This window comes from Hemitrygon akajei, chromosome 26 (genome assembly GCF_048418815.1).
Source record: "Hemitrygon akajei chromosome 26, sHemAka1.3, whole genome shotgun sequence".
In the NCBI taxonomy this organism is placed as follows: Eukaryota; Metazoa; Chordata; class Chondrichthyes; order Myliobatiformes; family Dasyatidae; genus Hemitrygon; species Hemitrygon akajei.
The window spans coordinates 40,400,292-40,410,885 of record NC_133149.1 but is presented as its reverse complement, the minus strand read 5'-3'; positions in this window follow the sequence as shown (position 1 = coordinate 40,410,885).

The window sequence follows — 10,594 nt, the reverse complement described above, 5'->3', positions numbered from 1 at the left end:
TCTGTACTTTCCACTTAGTGATAGCCTTGTCCCTGTGCTATACAATGATGAACCTGTTCCCAAATATAGTGTTCAGTAACATCCCAGTGTCCAACAGTACTGTGCCCAGAGTAATACAGCACCATGGGTCAGTCTGGGTTGGAAGCTGCTGCAGCTGGAGAGGATATTGTCTAGAAGTGTCTTCGGAAGTCAAAGAATGAAGTGCAAATGTTGTGGTTACAGCCATTTTGTTAGATACTAATAGCAAAGAAATAACAGTAAAGCACTGCAAGCAAGTAACACAGCTGCAGGTAACTAACCCTAACTAACCAATTCACGCTAAAAAAGAACCTGCCTTGTGCTATCTCTTTATGCTGATGGATAAAGATGGATCAGAGAATCTGCTCTGATAAGAACAGCCTGTGAAACAAGGGCTACTATGACGTCTCAGGTTTACAGACAAGGAGCTTCAGAAGTACAGAACCAGCTATATTACTGAAAATTCACGAGACATTTACAGACAGACAGGTGATTATGCAAACATAGAAGCATGCATTAATAAGTTTAAACTACAAGAAAAGTAACATGTTGGACCATAATCCAACAGAGCCAAGTTGCAGAATACCAGCACTAGAAGATAGTCTGCAATTCCTGGTAATCTTAGAGGATTTGTAGCTCTGGATTGCCTCTTCACTCTTGTATTATTAAACAACTGCATTTGACCTCTTGAAATGCACCTGTTTTTTTTCCTCCCATGGAATTCCCCACTGCCTTGCTGTGTAAGGGGAATTTGTTGGTGCATTCGAAGAAAATGGGACAGTTTATCTTACTACAGTTAAAATCAACTTCCTCTCAGAAAAATAGAAATTCCAGTGAGCCCTCTATGTTGTGTCAGCAGTAACTTTGGTTGGTCCCACTCAGACCACCGCATCAGTATGCCAGAGAGTGGGTACAAAAGTTTGGGTTGATATTCCAGTGAAGTACAGAGAGAAAGTTTTATATTCAGAGGTGCTATATTTTATATTTTACATTAAACTCAGAGTCAGAATCAGGTTTATTACTGACATATTACATGAAATATGTTGTTTTGCAGCAGCAGTATATAGTGCAATACATAAAAATTCCTGTAAGTTATAATAAACAGAGCAAAAAGAGAGTAAAATAGTGTGGTAGTGTTCATGGGTTCATGGACCTAAAACGTTAAATGTGTGTATTCAGCTCCTGTACCACCTCCTTGATGGTAGTAATGAAAAGAGGGCATGTCCTGAGTCGTGAGAGTCCCTAGTGATGGATGTCAACTTCTTGAGGCACCACCTTTTGAAGATGTCCTCAATGAGTCAGAGTGAACAGCTATGTGTGGAGCCGAAAGAGATGGGGGAGATTTTGAACTTTTCTTCAGCATTCACTAAGGAGAAGGATGTTGAATTGTGTAAGGTAAAGGAAACAAGTAGGGAAGTTATGGAAAATATGATGACTAAAGAAGAGGAAGTACTGGTGTTTTTAAGGAATATAAAAGTGGATAAGTCTCTGGGTCCTGACAGGATATTCCCTAGGACCTTGAGGGAAGTTAGTGTAGAATTAGCAGGGGCTCTGACAGAAATATTTCAAATGTCATTAGAAATGGGGATGGTGCCAGAGGATTGGTGTATTGCTCATGTGGTTCCATTGTTTAAAAAGGGTTCTAAGAGTAAACCTAGCAATTATTGGCCTGTAAGTTTGACATCAGTGGTGGGTAAATTAATGGAAAATATTCTTAGAGATTTTATATAGACAGGGTCTGATTAGGAACAGTCAACATGGATTTTTGTGTGGAAGGTCATGTTTGACAAATCTTATTGAATTTTTTGAAGAGGTTACGAGGAAAGTTGACGAGGGTAAAGCAGTGGATGTTGTCTATATGGACTTCAGTAAGGCCTTTGACAAGGTTCCACATGGAAGGTTAGCTAGGAAGGTTCATTAGGTATTAATATTGAAGTAGTAAAATGGATTCAACAGTGGCTGGATGGGAGATGCCAGAGAGTAGTGGTGGATAACTATTTGTCAGGTTGGAGGCCGGTGACTAGTGTGCCTCAGGGATCTGTACTGGGTCCAATGTTGTTTGTCATATACATTAATGATCTGGATGATGGGGTGGTAAATTGGATTAGTAAGTATGCAGATGATACTAAGATAGGTGGCATTGTGGATAATGAAGTAGGTTTTCAAAGCTTGCAGAGAGATTTAGCCCAGTTAGAAGAGTGGGCTGAAAGATGGCAGATGGAGTTTAATGCTGATAAATGTGAGGTGCTACATTTTGGTAGGAATAATCCAAATAGGACATACATGGTAAATGGTAGGGCACTGAGGAATGCAGTAGAACAGAGTGATCTAGGAATAATGGTGCATAGTTCCCTGAAGGTGGAATCTCATGTGGATAGGGTGGTGAAGAAAGCTTTTGGTATGCTGGCCTTTATAAATCAGAGCATTAAGTATAGGAGTTGGGATGTAATATTAAAATTGTACAAGGCATTGGTGAGGTCAAATTTGGAGTATTGTGTACAGTTCTGGTCACCGAATTATAGGAAAGATGTCAACAAAATAGAGAGAGTACAGAGGAGATTTACTAGAATGTTACCTGGGTTTCAGCACCTAAGTTACAGAGAAAGGTTGAACAAGTTAGGTCTTTATTCTTTGGAGCGTAGAAGGTTGAGGGGGGACTTGATAGAGGTATTTAAAATTATGAGGGGGATAGATCGAGTTGACGTAGATAGGCTTTTTCCATTGAGAGTAGGGGAGATTCAAACAGGAGGACATGAGTTGAGAGTTAAGGGGCAAAAGTTTAGGGGTAACACAAGGGGGAACTTCTTTTCTCAGAGAGTGGGAGCTGTGTGGAACGAGCTTCCAGTGGAAGTGGTAGAGGCAGGTTCAATATTGTAATTTAAAATAAAATTGGATAGGTATATGGACAGGAAGGAATGGAGAGTTATGGGATGAGTGCAGGTCAGTGGGACTAGGTGAGTGTAAGCGTTCGGCACGGACTAAAAGGGCTGAGATGGCCTGTTTCCGTGCTGTTACGGTTATATGGTTATATATGGTAGGTAGCTAGTACCATGAAGGAGCTCACGTATGCATTAGTGGTGATTTACAGTGGCCAATTAACCTACCATTCCACACTGGGAGACTCTGAAACACCCAGACGAAACCCACATTGTGCAAACTCTACACAACAGTGTTTAGGGTGGGGTGGGGGTGAAACCTGGGTCTTTGAGGCTCTGAGACAGCAGATTTATGAGCTATGCCAGTACCCTGCCCCCTAATGTCTGAATGTTGAAAATGAAATGTTAAAAATACTGCCTGGACTTCACTAGTGGCAACTAGCTCCCTAACCCTGTCAAGTTGCCTATCTCCTCATTTAACATACTCCTTAAAAGCTAACACTTGACCAACTTTTGGTCACCTTCCCTCATATCTCCTTATTTGCCCCTGTAAAATTTTGATTGATTTTCCATATAGGGATGACTTTGCACTACACTAAATGCACAACATTTTTATGGTTGATGGAAGAACAGATAAAAGGAGGCACAAGAGCCTGCAGATACTGGAATCTGGACTAACACGCTGAAGGTATACATACCTTGGGAATGTTTGATGAAACAGTGTAGGTTGAACTGCATCTAACCTATGCTCTGGGAGGGTTTGATGGAGTAGTATACAGGAATATAATCTGTATCTAGTCCTTGCTATGACTTCTCTGCAAGTTTTTGATGTGACAGTGAGGATGGAAAATTGCACTGCAGGTTTGTAGTCTGTCTCAGCCTTGTTAGTTTAGTGATGGAGATACATGACACAATAAAGTTCAAAGTAAATTTATTATCAGAGTACATATATGTCACCATATACAGCCCTAAGATTCATTTTCTTGCGGGCATGCTCGATAAATCCAAGAAATGTAATAGAATCAATGAAAGACCACACCCAACAAGACAAATACCCAGTTTGCAAAAGACAGAAAACTCTGCAAATGCAAAAAAAGAAATATTAATAATAAATAAATAAGCAGTAAATATTGAGAACATGAGATGAAGAGTCCTTGAAAGTCACTCCATAGGTTGTGGGAATAGTCCAGGCCTTTTGGCCCATCAAGTCTATGCTAACCCATTTACACTGCTCCTACATTAATCTCATTTTTATTCTGGCAGTCTTATCAATTTGGCCAGATTCTACTACTCACCCACACATTAGGAGAAATTTACAATAACCAATTAACTTACCAACCCACATATCATATAGGAACATGTGGAAGTCAAGGGGAGAACATGTAAACTGCATGTACAGTAGGTAGCACCCTAAATCAGCACTGAACAAGGCTGTCTGCATGCCAGCTTCTTCAGGAGTATTTAATGGGAGAATGCAAAAGGAGCATTACAACATATTGAACCTGCGCTTCCCATCCCTTACAAGTGTTTAATGGGACACGATAGAAGAAGATATTGAAATATTGAACCTGTGTTATACCTGCTTTATATCTAATCTGTGCTGTAACCTATGCAATGGGACAATGTAGAAGGAGCATTATGTACGGTATTTTAGAATGTTTGAGGTCTGTACTGTAAACTTCTCACTCCATTGCAATAATGTGTTGGAGGAACTCAACGGGTTGAGCAGTATCTGTGGGAGGAAAGAAAATTACCTTGTGTAGGGTTTTGACCCAAAATGTCAATAATTTCTTTCCTCTCACAGATGCTGCTTGACTCATGGAGTTTCTTCAGCACATTGTTTGTTGTTCTTGATTCCAGAATCTATATTCTCTGTGCATCTAATTCAATTTTATAGCAGTATAGGAAAATAAAAATGCGCAACATTTTATCTTGCTGTCACTGCCTATTCTGGTTGTGGTTATCTTTAAGCTAATAGCTTGGATGAACTCTAGCATTTATTCCAGTAATAGTGAAGTGAGGTTTTGTGTAGGAGGTGACCTTTTCATTTCTTAGTACAGCTAGTCTTTGGCAAGGTCACAACTATCGAGTTGTTGTCATTCTGAGTGCTGAGCTGTTGGTCATCGAGCTGTGACATAGCCTAGTGACCAGGAACATCTGTTATGTAGCCCTGGGAGGACAGGATTGTTCTATCACCAACTGTTAAAGAAGCTGGATCTGTATTCTTTGGGTAAAAGTGAGGGGTGATGTTACTGAAACATGCAAAATCCTAAGGGGGTCATGTCAAGGTAGATGTTGAGGTTCTTTCAACTAGTGGGAGAGTCTGAAACAAGGAGACATAGTTACAAGATAAGGGGATGGTGTTGAAAATTAAAATATGTTCAAGGTAATTTTATTATCAAAGTATGTATATGTCACCGTATACTACCTTGAGATTCATTTTCTTGGAGGCAATCAAGTAAAACAAAGAAATGCAATAGAAATCAAAAACTACACACTAGCAAGGACTGATAAGCAATCAATATGCAGAAAACAAACTGTGCAAATAATAGATAAGTAATACTGAGAACTTAGAGTCCTTGAAAGTAAGTCCATAGGTTGTGGAATCAGTTCAGTGTTGAGGTGAGTGAAGTTACCCATGCTGGTTCAGGAGCCTAATAGTTGAAGGGTAATAACTGTTCCTGAACGTGGTGGAATGGATACTGCTTTCTTGTGGCAGCACTCCTTGTAAATGTACTCAATGGTGGGGAGGGCTTTGCCTGTGATGGACTGAGCTGTATCCACAACTTTATGTAGGCTTTTCCTTTTACAGACAATTCTTCTCACAGAGGCAGGTGGATCTTAGGAATTCTCCACCATGGTGATTGTGGAGACTAGACCATTGGAGGTTATATTTTGAAAGTTCAGGGAACTGAGAGCTTAAGGTAAGTGATATAGAAGAGGAATATCGACAAAATGTCGACTGTCCAGTTCCCTCCATGGATGCTGCCTGACCTACTGAGTTCATCCAGCAATTTTTTTGTTCCAGAAGAGGAGTTGAGGTCTGGGGTAGATCAGCCATATTCGTAATGAGTGAACAAAAGTTCCTATTTTCTTCACATCTTGTGTTCTGAACAATCATTCTGCCTTAAATCCTCAGCATATCTGCTTCCTGAGTGCCCACTGCAATATCATATGATCTTTTGTCTTCAGTTTCCCTACTCCTCTGCTTCCAACATTGGGTCAACCCTCTTGGAACCGTGGTTGCTACAGTATCCACAACCTCTGCCTTCCCGTTCTATCCAGTGCATGGTTTTAGGCAGCATTGTTTTCTAGGTATGCTGCAATCTTTGCTTGAGATGAGTCCAGATGACATGCAATGAAAGATAAAAAGAGCAACACACTCAAAATGCTGGAGGAACTCAGAAGGTCAGGCAGCATCCATGGAAAGGAATAAATAGTCGATGTTTTTGGCCAAGACTCTTCATTAGGACTGGAAAGTAAGGAGGCAGAAGTCAGAATAGGGAAGTGGAGGGTTAGGAAAACAGCACAAGCTGGTAGGTGATAGGTGAGACCAGGTGAGGAGGAAGGTGAGTGGGTGGGGTAGGGGAGTTGAAGTGAGAAGCTGGGAGGAGGTAGGTGGAAGAGGTGAAGAAGGAATCTGATAGGAGAGGAGAGTGGACCATGGGAGAAAGGGTACCAGAGGAAAGTTATGGGTAGATGAGAAGAGAAGGTATAGGAGGGAGCCAGAATGGAGAATGGGAAAGGAGAAGAGTGGGAGGGGGGAAAGAAATTACCAGAAGTTAGAGAAATCAGTATCCATCTCCTGACTTGTGCTTTTCAATAACCTTTTCACGGAGTTGCATGCAGTGTTCTTTTGTCTTCATGGTGTAGTTTTTGCCAGGATACTGACTCACCAGCAGTTGGACCTTCCAGACACAGGGGTATTTTTACTACAATCAATTGAAACAACCTGATTGCACACGGGTTTATATAGAGCTAGGACATCCTAACTAATTATGTGGCTTCTAAAACCAATTGGCTGCACCAGTGATGATTTGGTGTGACATATTAAAGAGGGGTGAATACTTAAGCAATCAATTATATTGTGTTTTATATTTGTAATTAATTTAGATCAACTTGTAGAATCTGTTTTCACTATGACACGAAAGAGTCTTTTTCTGCTGATCAGTGTCAAAAAAAGCCAAATTAAATCCACTGTGATTCAATGCTGTAAAACAACAAAATATGAAAACTTCGAAAGGGGGAGAATACTTTTTATAGGCACTGTAAGTGCAATTACGAAGAAGGCATGACAGCACCTCTACATCCTTAGGAGTTTGCAAAGATTCGGCATGACATCTAAAACTTCGACAAACTTCTATAGATGTTCATTTAGAAATTAATGACGCATTTAAAAATTTTTACTCTCGGCTTTATTCCTCTGAATCCCTGAATGACAATATCTCTGTGGATCAATTTTTACAGAATCTGAATATCCCCTCACTTTCATCTGATTTCAAAGCCAAACTTAATGCGCCTATATCACTAGAAGAAATATCTTTTGCAATTTCTGCACTGTCCTCAGGGAAATCTCCTGGACCTGATGGGTTCCCTGTGGAATTTTATAAATCATTCTCCTCACTTCTTTCTCCTCAGTTACTTTCAGTATTATCTGATTCGTTTAACTACGGCAAATTGCCACCCTCTTTCAGTGAGGCATCTATTATTCTTCTTTTAAAAAAGGGCAAAGACCCAACAGAGTGTTCCTCGTACAGGCCGATCTCTCTGCTCAATGTTGATGTAAAGTGTTGGCTCATAGATTAGAAACCGTTATTCCCTCCATTATCTCTGATGACCAAACAGGCTTTATTAAAAACCGTCTCCCTTTTTTTAACATTCGGCGTCTATTTAATATTTTATACTCAGTTCCAACTGGGACTCCAGAATGTGTTATCTCCCTTGATGCGGAGAAAGCATTTGATCGTATAGAGTGGAACTACCTTTTTGCAGTCTTAGAAAAATTTGACCTCGGCCAAAGTTTCATCTCTTGGATCCAATTGCTGTACCTGTGTCCTACTGCTTCTGTTCTAACTAACTTTCAGAAATCCCAAGTATTTAATCTCAAACGTGGCACCCGTCAGGGATGCCCCTTAAGTCCCTTTCTCTTTGATTTGGCTATAGAACCTCTGGCGATAGCATTTCGAAAATGTCCTGAACTGACCGGGATTTGAAGAGGGGGTGTTGAACATAAAGTCTCTCTCTATGCTGATGACTTACTACTCTTACTCTCATATCCGTCTACATCCTTACCTCTAATGTTTTCACTTCTTGACCAGTTTAGCCAGATCTCTGGCTATAAACTCAACTTACATAAGAGTGAACTTTTCCCAATTAATAAAGAAGCACAAGAACTAATATTTCGAGATCTCCCTTTTAAAGTAGTCCATAATCAATTTACTTATCTTGGAATTACAGTCACAAGGAAGTTTAAAGATCTCTTTCGTGAAAACTTCGTCAACCTCTCATATGCTACAAAACAGAGTCTGGTACAATGGTCACCTCTATCTATGTCCTTGGTAGGTCGTATCAATGTTGTCAAAATGTATGTTCTCCCCAAATTCTTATACTTATTTCAATCTATCCCAATTTTTATTCCTAAATCTTTTTTTAATTCCTTAGACTCTATTATTTTGTCATATCTGTGGCAGAATAAGCGCTCTAGAATTAATAAAATCCACCTCCAAAAATCTAAAAAAGAGGGTGGCTTTACCTAACTTTCGCTTATATTACTGGGCAGCTAATATACGTTGTGCTGCCTTTTGGTCTTTCTTCCACGGTCAATCTGAGTGCCCTAACTGGGTGGCAATGGAGTTGAGCTCCACTAAAGAATTATCTATATCTGCACTTCTTGGCTCTGCACTCCCTAGCAGTCTGCCCAGATCAATAGCTAATCCTCTGGTTAGACACACTTTGCGTATATGGGCTCAGTTCAGGAAATGCTATGGTTTCCAGGGGTTTTCCATTTCTAGCCCTGTCGCACATAATCACCTTTTTTTACCTACCACGTTTGATTCAGCATTCCATGTTTGGTACAGGAAGGGCATTAGACATTTTGAAGATCTCTTCATTGATAACCGCTTCGCTTCTTTTCAACAGCTCTCCGTTAAGTTCAACCTGCTTAACGCTCACTTTTTCAGATATCTCCAAATCCGACACTTTACTGCTCCTTTAATTCCTAACTTTCCTGAAATGCCTGCGAAAAATGCTATGGACCTATTTCTCTCCATTAATCCACTAGGTAAAGGTTTAATTTCAATTATCCAAGATAAACTAGCAGCCTTACGACGGGCCCCTGTGGATAAAATTAAAATGGCCTGGGAGCAGGATTTAAATATCTCCTTATCCGAGGAGAGCTGGGACTCAGTTCTCAAATCGGTTAACTCAACCTCTCTTTGTGCTCGCCATTGTCTCTTACAGTTTAAGATTGTTCATAGAGCCCATATGTCTAAATCTAAACTATCTCGATTCTACCCTAGCATTAGTCCGCCCTGTGATAAATGCAAGAGGGGCGTGGCCTCTCTCATCCATATGTACTGGCTCTGTCCTAGCTTGGAGAAATTCTGGAAAGATGTCTTCACTACACTATCGGGTATTCTGAATCAGCACCTAGAACCTAACCCCTTAATTGCTCTGTTCGGTTTTTGGGGCGAGACAGATTTATGTCTGGGTCCGACCAAATGCCGAATACTATCCTTTGCCTCTCTCCTGGCGAGACGCTTGATCCTCCTTAGATGGAGAGATGTTGCCCCGCCCACTCATGCGCAATGGCTTAACGACATTATGGCCTGCTTGGACCTCGAAAAAATTCATTATTCAGTTCTCAATTCGGATTTAAAGTTCCATAAGATCTGGGGGCCTTTTATCGAGTACTTTCATAACCTTCCTCTTGACTAGGGTTTTTTTTTCTTTTCAGTCCCTTGCTTTCAGCTCCCTTTTTTTTTCTGGTAGTAGGCATTATTATCCTCTGTTGCTAAGTGTATTTACAGTCTGGGAGTTTGACTGTCCGGACTTATACTCTCTATATTGTGTGGTGGTTGGTCTGGAATTGTTTTTTTTTCTTGTGTTGTGGGGTTTGGGGAGGACACTAAGCTCACTTGTCTTTAATTTCGGTGCTTTTTTGTTAAATTCTCTTCCTGTGTAGCATATTGTTATTGTATGCTTAACCTTGCTCTGTATTAATGCTCCTCATTGGGATTTGGGGTTTTTAATTTTGTAAAATGTTTTGAAAAACTAATAAAAAAAATTAAAAAAAAAAAAAAACTTCTATAGATGTGTGGTGGAGAGTATATTGACTGGCTGCATCACAGCCTGGAATGGAAACACCAATGCCCTTGAATGGAAAATCCTACCAAAAGTTGTGGGTATGGCCCAGTCCACCATAGATAAAGCCCTTTCCACTATTGAGCACATCTACACAGAGCATTGTTGCGGCATTAGGAAGCAAGTACAAGAGCCTCAGGACTCACACCAGCAGGTTCAGGAACAGTTATTACCCCTCAATCATCAGGCTCTTGAACCAGAGGAGATAACTTCACTCAACTTTACTTTCCCCATCACTGAACTATTCCCACAAACTATGAACTCACTTCCAAGAACTAATCATTTCATGTTATCAATTTTATTGCTTATTTATTATTATTTCTTTATTTTTGTACTTC